Below are 15,199 nucleotides of genomic sequence, written 5' to 3'. Positions count from 1 at the left end.
TTTTTTTGAGTTGGAGTCTCTCTCTGTCACCAGGCTGGAGTGCAGTGGCGCGATCAAGGCTCACTGCAACCTCTGCCTCCTGGATTCAAGCGATTCTCCTGCCTCAGTCTCCCAAGTAACTGGTACTATAGGTACCCACCACCATGCCCGGTCAATTTTTGTGTTTTTAGTAGAGACGGGGTTTCACCATGCTGTCCAGGATGGTCTCGAACTCCTGACCTCAAGTGATCTGCCCACCTCGGCCTCCCAAAGTGTTGGGATTACAGGTGTGAGCCCCCCACGCGGCCGGTATCTTCACATTTAACCACCACCCATCTGTAGATGTTACCCAGCATAAAACTGTGCTGTCTTTGTAAGGAGGCTCTTTGAACTTAGCTCAGTCCAGTCGGCTGGTATGTCCATCAGTTCTTCCTGCTGTGTGTCCTTTCAGCCCTTTCTCTTCTCTCCAGCCCCGTGTAAGTGAGCCCCAGAGCTGCCTTAGGTAAGGTCTTCCTCATCTCATGTGTGGCAGAGCCAAGTATCCGTGTCTGAAACCCTGGCATCTACTTCGACTCCCTCTACCGCTTTGCCAACAATGTGCACTTTCTAAAATAGGTGAGCTTTTAAAAAAATTCAACCTGATAGATTGTCCTCTAATACATGAATTTAATATATTGATATTGTGATTATCACCATATTTGGACTTATTGTTAACATCTTAAAAATATATACATTTTAATTTCTTCCCAACTCTTTTTTTCTCTCCATTGCTTTGGAAACTATACATTAAACATTTTGGTAGATTACATCTTTACCATACATGAATTTTCTAATAACATCTAAAATTATTCATTCACTCTCCTTCCTCTTATCTTCCTTATTTTTGTTACCTAGAATTTAAAATAAGAGTTATTTTTGACAGTAGTTAAATTATCAATATAATTTACCAATTTCTTTGCTTACCATTTTAAATAAATTTGTACTCCTTCTTTGTGATCCTTTTTCCTCTTGAGGAACTATTTTTCATTTAGTGAGTGTCCATAGGTGTTAAAAGTTCTTAGACTTCATATGTTTAAAAATATCTACCTCACCTTCTTCTTAAATGATAGTTTGAATAGGTAAAGAATAATTATTTTTCCTTAAGTTTTGATCACATCACTCTTCTGTCTTCTGATATTTATTGTTAATGATTGGAAGTCTGTTGCTGGTCTTACTGCTACTCTTGTGGATTGTCTTTTTCCCTGTTAGGTTTAAAATTTTTTTCTCTATAGCAATGTTCTGAGGTTTCATTACAATGCGTCTAGTTAGGAATAGATATATTTGGTGCCCAGTGTTCACTATAAATCTGTGATTTTTTTCAATACTGGAAAATTATGAACTGTTAGTTCCTTCTATATATTTTTTCTTCACCAATTCTTCTATTCTTTCATTTTGGGGCTGCTGTCAGCCTTCTGTTGGAGTTCCTCAGTCTGTCCTCTGGGCTTCTGATGACCCTTTTCATGTCTTCCTTTTTATCTCCTGTGCTGTCTTCTGGGCAGTCTATGAGCTTTCAATTTCAATGACGATTTATTTTATTTTCAGGACTAGTAGTTGGTTGCTTTTCAGAACCATATATTCTTTATTCATATCTGCTTTTTTTGGTTTGTTTCTCGTAGATATAATTACTTCATCTCTTTGAGGGTTTTAAGCATGCTTCTTTTAAATTATTTTGAGATTGCTCAGGTGTTTCTATTTGGAGGGAGTAAATGTTGCTGGTCTTTGGGATTGTTGTCTAACTTTCTTCCTGTTAAATTTTCTTTAAAATTTAGGTTTGTGTCCTCTTCCTGAGCAGCTCACCCCTCCCTGTAGCTCTGGGTTATTTTCCTCCCCAGTTAGTGGTTTTGACATTGCCTCTCTCTGGTTCCCAGGAACTCTGTTCTGGATCCAGGTTGAATGTTGGTGGATGGGCTCTTACTTCATGTAGTGGAGATACATATATGCAGCCTCTCAGCTGGTGGGGGGCTTCCCCTAGGATGGGGCTTCAGGACTGTGCCTGCTTCCTGCCGGTCCACTGGCCTATAGAAAGGCCAGTGTTCTAGCTTTTCCACCTCCTTTTACAAAGAAGGAAGCTCAGCACCATGCCTGGCTTCAGGTGGTGATCCTGACTTGGGTCCTCTGCCATATCTGGAAGGTTTTCTCGCTGTTACCCAAAAAGAATCAGACTTTGGCCATCAATGCCTTCTTGACCAAGAGACCAAGAGGCCCATGGTTTTGACAGTTTATTACTCTTTCTTTTTCATGGAAGTATTTGTCTGATTTTTCAGTGTGATTTTATTTTTATTGCAAAAAAAATATGTTTTACGTATTATTGCTGTGTTTGGAGTAGAGATGGGGGGCCCACAACTTGAGCCCACAATGCCGTCTTGCCAGGGAATATCTCTCCCCATTAATCTTTGTGTTCCCATGCTTGTCACATAGCAAGAGCTCGATGAATTTTGGTGGTTTGCTGTTACTGAGACATAGGCCTATTGGAGGCACAGAGGCCTGATGGTGAGAAAACCCCAATTACCACAAAGTCAGGGAAAGATCTGTCTGAGGCCCTCTTCTGTGACTTGGAGGCCTATCTCAGAAAGCTCTACTTCCTGGAAAGACTGTCAGGGTGTTGAAGTGTCCTTGCTACTAGAGAGAGGACTTAGCCTTTTAGTGCAGAAAAGCATCCTCATCCACTTTTGAGCCTTTCGCGTAGTGTTTAAAGAAAGCGTTGTCATTTGAGCTGATTTGTGGCCCATCAGAAGATTCAATATCCCCAAATTTGGATTCCTGGGCCAGTGGGTCAGTGTTTCTCTTCAGCAGGCTGCCTCAGTGGTAGAGACAGGAGCTGCATTGATTGTTGACAGGACACCAACCTGTGTGAAAAGCAGGTCTCACATAATCCGTCCAGATGATAATCTGCTTTAGGATCGACAGATGCCCTCTACAGAGAAAATAAGTCAGTAATGTGCTCCCAGCAGGAAACTTTGTCAGCGGGTTGTTAGAAGTAAAGGGTGTGATTACAATCTAACTTCAGTGTAACTCTGACTCTTCCGTGTGTTTTTCTCATTTATCTCATGAGTCATAAAAACATTTTGATGATTGCAGCAAAGTCTGTGGCTATTTAGCTCTACCACACTGGAAACGCTTTATCCAGTAATAGAAAGAGAGTGACACATTGTTATGTTCCAGAGATCCAGCCTCTGCTCTTTCTTTGTCTTTTATTGGAAACTTGTGAGATTTGGAAGACTGTTCCCTGGATGCATTTGGCATTCCAGTTTGCTGAGAGTTTCTACAGTTCTGGTTCACTGCTGGCTCAGGGTGGTGTGGGAGACCTTGGGTGTTCTTGCCTGTCCGGCATCCATTTCCATTCTTCTAGGAACTGGATGTTTCTGTCTGGTGGAGAACGTATTCCACAACAGGAGCCAGACCCACCCTGCCACAGAGGAGGCCACGTGACCCAGGAGTGGTTTTAGATAGGGGCACATGACCCAAGCAGAGCCTTCCCAGGACCTTTCTGTTGGAACTGTTGGAAACTACTTTCATTCCACTGGAGTTCTGCGTTCGCAACCACCTTCCCACCTTTTGGAGAGCACCTGTCCAGCAGGTGCAGACAGAGGCACGTGTATGATGACATTGTCTGAGACCTTACGTCAGCCTTGCCCGAGGTCAGATGCATTCCAGTGAATAAACTCATGGATTTCTTTCTTGGTTTAAGCTAATTTGAGTTGAATTTCTGTCACTCAAGACTGAAAGTGTCCTGACCCTTATGTGTAGGAGTTAGGAGAAACCATTTAACAGAATTCTTGAGAGTATGCTCTATGTACCTCTTCACTCATTTCAAGCCCAGGCTACTTATGATGCATGCCTGGCCCTTAGGCACCCACAGGGTAGCTATTTATGTTGGGCAATAGTTGACTTTTTGGGTGTCTAAGGTTTGAGTTTCTTTGATCAAGTAGTTTTGGAGGAGCCAAATAGTCAAGACTGGGGAAAGGAGAGGAGGAAGAAGACCGTGAAGTAGGGCACCTACTGATCCTAGGAGCCATCCAGGAACTGCAGTATTGTGTGCCTAAATGCAGGAAGGGCCAGCGACTGAGGATGTGCCTTCTGGATGCCTGCCACATTTCCTGCTCATTCACCCAAGCCTGCTGAAATATCAGTTTACCCAGAGAGTCAACGTACTTTTTCCGAAGTGACACCAATTGAGAACGCAGGTATCCCAATTTCCAGGCAAGTGCTCTATTTATCAGATCACACTTCCTCCCTGCCTTGAGAACAAAATAACCTAGCAGTCAGAAAGCACAACTGGGCTCAAGATTCTACAAACAACAGGAGAACATATCCTGTAGATAAACACCACAGTGTGCGTGATCTGTGTAGCTGGGAGCTCCTGTGGAACAGGTGGGCTTTCAGAAGTTCAAGAGAAGGAAGACAGGACAGAGAACCTCTGAGCTTGCCTCTTACCACCAAAAGTTGTAGAGGTTCTGACTCAGGGCACACAGGTGCAGTAAGACTGTGTGGGGCAGGAGGAACAGCAGGAGGAGAAGACATAGAAATCAGTAGAAGGCAAGGCTGAATGCGGGGACTGATTGCTGATTAGAATCTTGCTCTTCTCTTCTATGTGTTGTGTTCCAAGGGGACCCCTAAGTCTGAATATGGATTGGAATAGAAACCTTGAAACTGTCATTGAGGAGCGCAGCATGGCAGTGTTGGGGTGGGGGTTGCCAGGTGGATGGGATGGGGAGAGGAAGTGGTTTTGTGGGAGAACAAAAGAGAAGCAAGTGAAGATGGTTTCTTCACTAGAAGCTGCCCTCAAGGCGGGTAAGCGAGGCATGGAGTGCTGGGCTTCTAGAAAGATCCTGGACCTTAGGCCCTGATCCAGGTGGAGCCCAGAGGGCTGAGATCAGAGGAAAGCTGCTGAGAAAGTGTGGGATTTCTTACCACAAGGCAGCCTCACTGCCCTGACCGGACCTGGCCACGATTGACATTTAGACAGAAAAGAGCACGCAGAGAACGCTGAGGAGCGTGGCCCACCCACGCTGTGTAGGAGGCAGACAGACACCTTTTGTCTGTGAGGCCGGTACACTCTGTGTGTCTTCCTCTAGTCTGCAATCAATTCCCTCAACCATCGCTGGCTTTTAATCCAAAAACTCATCTGTGGGAGATTGGTTCAGCGCCTACGTGCTGCCTGTCAGCTCAGGGCCAGGGCAAAGCCAAGCAGGGCACAGGCGTGGCTTCTGCTCCCACCTTTCTGGTTCCTCCATGCCCTTTAATTCGCTGCATCAGGTTCCCCTTTTTAAGAGCCTAATGACTGAGGTGTGTGCACAGCTTGTGTTCCTGACCAAGGAAAAACTCTGTGTTCTGCCTGTGGCACGTCAGCATCCTCCCCCGTCTCCTGTTGCCAGCCTCTGCCCTGCCCAGTGCAGTTCAGCTGGCTGGCCGGCGCCGACAGGAAGCCTTCTGGTTGCCCCCGGCTGATCAAGGTCTTCCCTCCACACCCCAGCCCTGCTCCCAAATGGGGAAAGTTTTTGGAGACCCTCAAAATAATTATTCACTCCATTAATTAGATGTGTAAAAAGGGTGGGGAATATTACTCTAGGAACGAGTTAGAAACCCTTGTGGTGTCAGAGAAAGGACTAAATGGACAACGAACCCACATTATAAATTATTTATTTCATCCATTTGGTCTGAACAACAGATATGTCCATGTGGAAACCAGAGCTCAAAAATCAGAATCAAAGGACTGACCACCATAGCCCACAAGTACCCTCTACATTGCTGACCCCCTAGTACGTCATTAAAATAATTAAAAATAAAGAGGCTGGGTGCAATGGCTCATGCCTGCAGTCCTAGCAGTTTGAGAGGCCAAGGCCAGAGGATGACTTCAGGTCAGGAGTTCAAGACCAGCCTGGTCAACAGTGAGACTCAAGCCCTATGATTTTTTTTTTTTTAGAGACAAGAAAATAAAGAAAAGAAAAGCCAGTTGATTCAGGTGCTCTAATGGGATCTGTAGACTTGTTCTTTAAACCCACGTTTATGTTAAACAGGAGCTTCCAGCTCTAGATTCTTGGGCACAGGCTGCTGTGAGTTCATTGGGGATTCCTGTGAAGTGTATTACTGCAGGTGACCAAAACTGGACTTGGGCTGAGGTTTGAGGACTCTCCCTGAGATACGAGTGCTTTACTAGCTGCTTTGTTTTGTGTCAGGAGAAAGCTTGGCACCTCCTCCTCTATATTGTAGCCTCTCTCAGAACTGTTGTGTCTTGTCATCAGCCCTTTCTGGGTGGTGCCATCTCCTGCGTGGCCTTGCCATGAAGAGACTTCCTTTTGGATACCTGGGGCCGACGCTGCCACAACCGCAGGCGTCCTTTGCTGAGTGCTAGTTGTGGCGAGGAGCCGAGGCCGGCTGACATGAGTGTGCCAGTGCTCCAGGATTATGCTGGTTGACCAAATTGGTCAGCTGAAAAATTCCTTAAAATACCCCAGGGGCCTGTTTTTATTTTATATTGTTTCTGAAAGGAGAAATATTCGAAAACATGGATGCCAGAAAAAAGAGCTCTGTGACTTTTATGAAATTGGTCATGCTACAAGTTTAACAAAAAACTAGTTAAAAGACTAGAAATTATGGTTACAAAATATCTTTGCTAATAGTTTACTGTCTGGCTTGGGTGAGTTTAACTTTAAGGTGTGGTAGCTCTGGAAATTTATTGTGAGTCACACATAATAACCGGCTACACCATCAGGCATCAGCCCACACACAATTTTCCAGCCCTGAACTTTGAGTGTTTCATACAAAATGAAAATAATGCAGTTTTATGTTTTATTCTAGGGATGAGGTGGTTGGCACCATTTTAGGCTTTGCTGAAGACTTGTGAATTTGATGTTTCCTACCAAATTAAAACATATTGAGGAAGTACTTAGTTTCTAGTTGACAAACATCAATCTCCTTTAAGAGAAGACCATGCCAAAAAACCATGGTATATTGTCTGTATGTTGATTTCCTTCTTTGTGGGTTACTTGTTTGACCTGGACCATCGGTTCTAAAAATGGCCAACTCAGCTCTTGAAATCATAATTACACATTTGAAGGAAGCCGAAACCAGCATACACAGATGGTTATCTGCCTGCATGCTTTCTTTTTCTTGCCTTCTGTTCTCTTTCTGAGATTGGAAAACCATTGATATACTTTCTCTTGTACTGAATCAAAGATGCCATCATGCAGGAGATGGTCAGTAGATGTTCTTTCTCTATATGCTGCGATTGGTCTTGAGTTTTAATAGTTATTAAATGCAACTATGCTGGGCCCTTGGAAAACCAACTTTTATTATGTAAATTCATGAGAGACAATTATTTTCCTGAAAGCCTGTCTCTGTCTGGAATGTCTCTCTATTCTGAAAGACTTTCTCCATCTGGGATATTTTCTGGTCTCATCAAAATCCTCCTTAACCTCTGTGGTTCTGCTAAAATATCTCCGTCCTTGACTTTCTTTCTTCCCCTTGTCCTTTCTTCTTTGAGATTCCCTTGGCAGTTGTCATGTATATCCATGCTGGATGCTTGGTCATTGTTTTTTAATGTGTTCTCTTGCATGTGTTCATATTGTTCTCTTGCATGTGTTCATATTGTCTGTAAGTTCAGCAAAGGAAAAAAAATGCTTTGCTCATTTTTATAAATGTCACTGTCTAATACACGATAGGCACCCTGGAAATGATTCGTTAATGCAGTTTGTGTGTTCATTAACTTTCATGTAGGGCAAACCATGTGCGAGACCCTCTGTTAGGCATTTTCCCCTCCACTGTCTAATTGAATCTTCCTAGGGACTCTAGGAGATAGGCATTATTGTAATTTTTAGGTGACAGAACTGAGCCACAAAGAGCTTCCCTGATATCCCCACACCAGGAAATGGCAGAGCCAAATTCAGTATAATTCCCAATCTAATACTTCCTTTGCAATGCCATCTTCACATTAAGAATTATCAAGAAGGCTAGGAGGCAGGGATGCTTCCTTTTACAGGTAGGAAAGCCTGCTTAGGAAGTCAGCTCCTCAGGAGCTCTGGGACCTATTGGAGGTGTCCTCAGGGAATGACTATGCGAGCTGCTGGCAAACTCCCACAGCCCTGCTGGGGGCTGGAGACTCTTAAGAGTGTCTCTAAACTCTGCTCAGTTCTTCTGACTATAGCCTTGTTATGCTCACTGATATCCAGGGTCCTGATGACCATAGGCAAGGAGAGTGTCTCTGAAAGCTCTTTTATTTTCCCTGGCATGGGATTCTTTCCCCATGAGGCACTTGTGTCCTGTGCATTGTTACGCTGTAAGCTTTCTTCTAGACAGAGCTTGTTGCAGGCAGAAAGGACAAAGAACACCTGGCCCTGAGGATAGGAAGACAGCTCTGCAGACACTGAACGGGGCTTTGAAATCCCTTGAGTCCATGGTGGGTGAGGAGTCTTGCTGCAAATATGCATGTCTGTGCACACAGAGCAACACTAAAGCCATGCAGCTGGGCTGCTGTGCCGTCAACCGAAGCAGTATAGTTTAACAGTCTTGCCTGGATGGGAATCCACATGACTGTACATAAGGAGAAATGTTGGTACCTAGCAAAGAAGCATTGTGACAAAAGAGAAAACTTGGCTAACATATTCTAGTGGTTTTAGATAATTTCCCTTTGTTGGTCAATAAACCAGCCTTTGGGGCAGGGGATGTGAAAAATTTCACCCATACACAGCAGAGTTTCTCAGTGTCAAATGTCTGTCACAAATTTTGCTTGCGGTCATCTCTAAAGCCTACAATTTAAAAAAAAAAAAACAGCAGCAATTATCTCAACCAAAGTGCTATTGAGTGCACTTCCCAGTGGCTGATCCTCAGACTCCTTTCCCAACAATATTTTCCTCGTGCAAAAAGCCCAAAGGAGCGTGTGCGTGGTTCTGAAGCCGAGAAGTCAACTCTGCGGAAAATTTGCATGCTGTAATTGAGTTGCCAGGAATACTCAAGACATAATTCTTCAGGCTTGTAATGATTGTGATTCCCTGCAGCCTTCCAGGCTGGCAGTGGAAATGGTAGCTGGACTCCTTCGGGCTCTTGTAACCTGGTTGTAAGATTGGGCCTACACCATCCAGCTCTGATCCCTTTGTTTTCAGGAGGTTGTAGCTGGTCAGCCCTCAGCCTTCGCCTTCTTTAAACTCCTCCAGTGTATTATGCATTTACAACTCCTTTGGACATGGGGTGATGTGGTTGCCAAGTGTGCTGGATTGAAATATTTAGTGTAGAGGCATCTTGTGACTGCAGGGTAAGTTCTTGGAGCACAAGAACCTTCTCATACTTCTTTAGACAAGCACTTAATAGATGCTGAGTACTTTTGAATGAATGAACAGAGATGGATTTTGCATTCCTCTGAAATATTTTGAGTGCCTGTTTGTGATGTGGCCCTGTGGACATGCATAACATAAAGGTGTGATTGGGATGAAGTTGAAGAAGGAACCAGTGTAGAACCCTTGTGGATAACTTTCAAGAAAATTAGTTGGTCAATCATTCCTCATTGACAGATTGAACTTAATATGGGAATCATTTAATTGATATTGCATCTTTGAGCATTAGGACAGACAAGGAGCAGAGGCTCTTGTCTTTGCCCTAATGCTCAAAGATGCAATCTGAGGATTTGTTTGTGATTGTGTGTGTGTGCGTGTGTGTATATGTGTGGAAGTCTACGTTGGATCTTGTCACTGCATTGCAGTGAAGCAGCACACAGTGGATTCCTAACTTGGAGGAAGCTTCCATCACTTCATCATTCCATTATGCTATATCTTGGGGTACTTTCTTGTATATTGGGGCATCCTTTTCTCTGATTCTATTTTTGAACCCTAAAATACTTCCCTAGTGAAATATTTGACTATCCAAAGTTCAAGTATGCTCAGACAGTAAATCTTGAGATGTAGAGATGAAGAAGGGTTGGGGAACTGTTTCTTGGTATAATTTAGACTAAAGGCAGGTATAAACTTTGTTTTGGAGATTTTGGACTGACTGTCTCCATGGTCCTGAATCCCGGGGCCAATCAGAGTCAAAACTGAAAAACTAAAATTTACCTCTGAAAGTTTCTCACCTCCCTTTCCATCTCCTGGCTGCTTTTCCCCATGGTGATAGTCTCCCCAAACAGGTGGCTCATTGCACAGATGACCTCCTTCCACAGCCTCCTGTCAAAATCTGTGTCCAAGCTGCTACAACTTTGGACACTTGAGGTTACCCCAAGCTCAGCTAGAGCCACTGGTGAGGCGTAGCTTTAACAATAGGAAGTGCTCTTCCAGAGCACGCTACGGAAGTGCATGTTGATTAAAGAGGTGGCAGCCCTAGGGTGTTCTTCATCGGTCGGATCACATTTGTTTAGTTCTGAGGAGCACCCTTTAAGAGGGACGTTGGTCAATGAGGGCATGTCTGGTTGAGGGTGGGGCAACTAGGCTGATGAAATATGAAGACAGTCTTCTAGGAGTAATGATGGAAGAATTGACCCTTTGAAGCCTGACAGAAGAGGCCAGGATGGTCATAGAGGCTGAAGGTTAGGAGGTAAAGGTGATCCAGTTTAAATACCCTTTCTGGTGTTTGATTTTAAGTTTTACACCTTTCTGCCAGATGATCAACTGACTTGGTCTGAATACCTCTTATGGCAGAAAACTCACTATCCAGAACTCCAGAACGCGGCAGCTGCCTTTAAATATTTCACATGGAATGGTGTAAAACCTCCAGAAAGCAGAATATCTGCCAGTGGGAAGGAATAAGAAAAAGTCATTCTTCTGGTTCAGAGTCCAGTGGACTCTGTCTTCTGCAGTATACATCCATATTTTTTAAATTTATATTTATATATACATAGGTATTTTGAAAGACAGAACATTCAGAATTAGTTTCTGGCATCGTGTTCTATCTTTCAGGATGCGTGATGTGCATCTTCTTTCAGCCTGGAATGAAGAGCATGATGACAAATGAGAAGCAATCATTTCACACATCCTGGTAAAATAAATATTCTTTGTCGGAACAGCAGGTGATTAGATCTTCATTTTGATATATACTGCAGTGTCTTCAGAAATGAACTAGTAAGACCCAATTTCAAAAAGAATGCAAATTTGCAGCCCAGGAATACGTTGAGGAGATTAGAAGCCTGTGTAAAATAGTGTAGAGGTGAACCCACTCAAGGCACATGGTCTTGCATCAGTGAATCCCTTTAGTGCAGATTCAAGTCTGGGCACGTAGACTAAGGTGCCTGATTGAATACTCATTTCTACCCCTTGTGGTACCATTATTAGCTGTGACTTTTGTTGAAGCATTAATATGCTCGAGCCATCTCCCAGGTGGAGTCATGGCTTGATTCCTATAAATGATTAATCTTGGGGAAGAAACGCTTGATTCAAAAATAATTTGAGTAAACTTACTAGTTTACAAAGTAACTTATGTAAGTGGAACATCAGTTGTCATCTGATGTGAATAAGAATGAACATAAAGTGCTTTGCCTGGGAAGCTTTTCCCCTGCCTTTCTCAGCAGAGCATTGCTTTCTGGGAGGAGAGGCAGAACAGTGTCTGACTGAGAGCATAGCATCTGGAGCCAGGTGGCTTATGCTTTGATACCAACTTTGCCACTTGTCACCAGCATTGCTTTGGGCGAAGTACTTCATCACTCTTTGCCTTGGCTTCCTAATCTGTAAAATGGGGATGTTGATAATAATACCTAACCTGGAGGATTGTGATGGGGCAAAACATATTCTTACCTTTATGGTCAAGAAGACCCAGGCTCAGAAAGTCAAGTGTCTTCCAAGTTCATGGAGCTGGTGAGTGGATGGATCTGGTTTCAAACTTTAGACTGTCAGCCCCCAATCTGTGCCATTCTTCACTAGCACTGCCTCCCAAACTTGCCAATCATGAGAGTCACCTGGAGGTGCCTGTTAAAAACACAGATTCCTGGATTCCTGGGGACCAGGAATCTGAGATATTAACAAGGTCCCAGGTGGTAAGATCTGGTGGTGGTGTACCAGAGCTCTCCAGCCTCTGAACTTTTTCAGCTGAATGTGTGGATTTGTGTGCAGAGGTGTTTTGTTCCCCCTTTCCCATTCTTGTGTTTCCAACTTCCCCCTCAACCAGCCTTTTCCTTCCCCACAACTTTCCCTGTGTTCTCCACTGTGCCTTTGAGAGTGCTGATTACTTAAATCATCTTCTCTCTCTCAGATTTTCCAGGCCCTCCATGTGCCTCATCACTTTGTTCAAGCTGCCTGACAACCCAGCCTTCGCCTTTAAATGTCCTTGTTTCTTCCTCCTGCTGACCTTTTGTTCTTCTTTCATTGCTGTTTTACCTCCCACTTTTCCTTTCCTTTAGGTTTCTCAGAACCCTTGAGATGACCGCAGATGGCATTTTGTGTGCCACATTGTAATGAAAGCTGTAGTGTAAATTATTTTCAGAGTACAGTATGACATAATAAAGTCTATTATTTATATTAAATATGTATAATTTTAGTAAAGAGAAAATAATGACTGCTATATATTTGTCTGAAGGTGATTATATTTTAATCTAAAAGCCAAAGTGAGTTCAGTGAGCCCTGCTAATAGCCAGCCGTGCCTGTGTAATTTGTAGAGGGTCACCTCTTTGACATGCTGTTTCAAGGCCTGTACTGTCTTCTTTTGGCAATGCTTGGATTTGGAACACGGAGTCATAGCTGCAAATCCTAATTTCCTACAAGACCAAATGGTGGTTCAAGAAGCAGTGTTCCATGGAGTAACCTTGATTTCCACAATTGTGTAGGTCAGAGTCAAACGCACTCATCTGATGTGATGACAAATTAGTTCAAAGACTTTGGCCCACAAGCTACCACTCAAGGAGCCAAGCCTGAATTTGATGCACAAATGAGCAGTTGTGTGTGCTATTGCGGTCTGAATAAATGGCATTCAGAAGCACTAAATTGATTGCATACCCAGGAAAGGAGAAATAATTGGGCGAATGAAGTTTGTAGCTGGTTATTTACACACCAATGTGGATTTTTCAGTTGAGAGGCACATAATTATTACAAGTCCAGTGGAGGATTTCTTGGAGAATAGGAATTATACATATTCATGAATAATCATGTCAGTCTCTTATATTCCATTATCATTACACAATTCTTGCATTTATTATACTTCTCAAGGTATGTGTGAGCAAAGCTTGTAAAACAAACTACTTTCCTCAGGGATCTATAATGTTTTGGTATTTTGAGAATGTATTCATTCAATATTTTTATGGGTCCTAGGCATTGTAAGGAAAGATTCGGTTCAAAATAGTTTTGTTAGAATGACTGAGGAGGTGTAGTTCAAAAATTGAGGTTAAGTCCCATTAACTGTGTGACCTTGAGCAACTGAGTCCCTTCAGCTGTCTAAGCACCATTCTCCTCACCTACAAAATGGAATGCTGCCTATCTCATTGGGTTGTTGAAATAATGATGTATCATTGCATACAAGATTGCCTGGTGAACTTGAAAGCCCACTAGCACTGATTATCATTGTTTTATGTTTGGTGGAAAGGGACAGCCGGTTGTTTAACATCGCTTGATTCCTGTTGACTGTACCTGCACTGGGCTACCTCTGCTAAGGGTGTCTGTTGGGACTTGGGAAATTTTGATGTGATTGAATTGTGAGGTGATATTGTCACATGTTGAGAACAGAGAACAGCCCAGTCTTTATCACTTGGTGGGGACTGAGACCCATGAGGGCGCTGGCTAGTTAGAATGTCAAAGCTAGAGTGATCTCCTGGGGCTTCAACCACCTAACAGATAACTCATAGCCTAATCTTTCCCAAATGGTTTTACAAAGAATTCTAGTCCTTTGGAAGCAGAATTCTATGGCTCAACAAGTTTGGTAAATGCTGTATGTGCTGGCTCCCTCTTAGAGCTAGCATTGTAAATGCGTATGTGTGATGTAAGTTGTGCTTTCTGAAATACAGATACTAGCCCCATCTGGCTATTTAACGACAAACTGATTAATAAGATAAAAAATTCAGTCTCTCCACCACACTAGCTACATTTCAAATGCTTAATAGCCATATGTGGCTCGTGGCTGCCATATTGGAAAGTACACACATAGAACATTTCCATCTTTGCAGAAAGTTATGTTGGACAGTGCAGAAAAGGCTTTGAGACCTCTGGCAACAAAATTACTTATTTAACTTTGTTCATTTCTCAAGCCTTTTAGTACCCAGCACAGTTGCCATTCTGTAAGACACTGTCTAGAAAATATAGTTTGGCATCCTTGGAGAGATGAATTTTTCTGCCTGAGTATAGTGTTCCTAGGAATCTGCTCTGCAGCTCCTGTATCTTTGCAGCTTTTCAAATCCTGCTTCTGTTACAACCAGAGTCGTATTTATTTGTGTTTTGTCCATGTTGAAAGAGAATTATTTTGCTGTTATAGTACATATCCCCCTATGCTTCATATCTCTGTTAAATCTTCCAATAGCCAGTGTTCCCTCGGTTATAGACGCAGAACTTCAGGGTTGGGAGAAATTTTAGAAAGCATATAGTTCAATCTTTTTTTAATTCTTATTTTTGAGATAGGGTCTCACTCTGTTGCCCAGGCTGGAGTGCAGTGGCATGATCGTGGCTCACTGCAGCCTTGACCTCCTGGGCTCAAGTGATCCTCCCTCCCCAACCTCCCGAGTAGCTAGACCACAAGTATGCATCATCACATCCAGCTAATTGTTTTTTAACAAAATTTTTGTAGAGACAAAGTCTCACTATTTTATCCAGGCTTATCTCGAACTCCTGGGCTCAAGCGATCCTCCCACCTCAGCTTCCCTATGTGATAGGATTACAGGTGTGAGCCACTGCACCTGGCCTAGTTCAATCTTATTTTACTTATGAAACAACTGAAGCCCAGAAAGATTATATGACTTTCACAAGGTCATTCAGTTAATAGGACAGTTCGTACTCCAGATACCTATTTCTTATTAAGGCTGTTGGTTCATCTTCTCTTCACAATATGAAAAAAAGCAATTGTTAATGGACTAGGATTGTGTCAATGGTTATATGAGTTTTATCTCTAGTTAGAAATCTTACCTATCTTTGTGAGAGTAGGCTCTGAATAAATGTACTCTGTATTTCTTAGCCTAATGTGCATTTGTAAGTTCTGACTCCATAGAACCCATCAGTGAATGCATCACTCTTCATTCAATTCCTTCGCACTGCTTTGTGAGAAAGTCTTTGATGATTTTCTGCAAACAGCTAAT

The 15,199-nt window shown here is 42.9% G+C and overlaps 1 pseudogene; it reads right to left on the bottom strand.

Annotated features, from left to right (window-relative positions):
• The window catches only part of LOC105535529, a 25,763-nt pseudogene extending 19,363 nt beyond the window's left edge, over positions 1-6,400 (bottom strand).
• Between the last annotated feature and the right edge of the window lie 8,799 nt (positions 6,401-15,199).

Source organism: Mandrillus leucophaeus, unplaced genomic scaffold (assembly GCF_000951045.1).
Source record: "Mandrillus leucophaeus isolate KB7577 unplaced genomic scaffold, Mleu.le_1.0 Scaffold147, whole genome shotgun sequence".
In the NCBI taxonomy this organism is placed as follows: domain Eukaryota; kingdom Metazoa; phylum Chordata; class Mammalia; order Primates; family Cercopithecidae; genus Mandrillus; species Mandrillus leucophaeus.
Note: the sequence above shows the minus strand (reverse complement) of the source record. Positions and strands in the feature narration are given on the sequence as shown.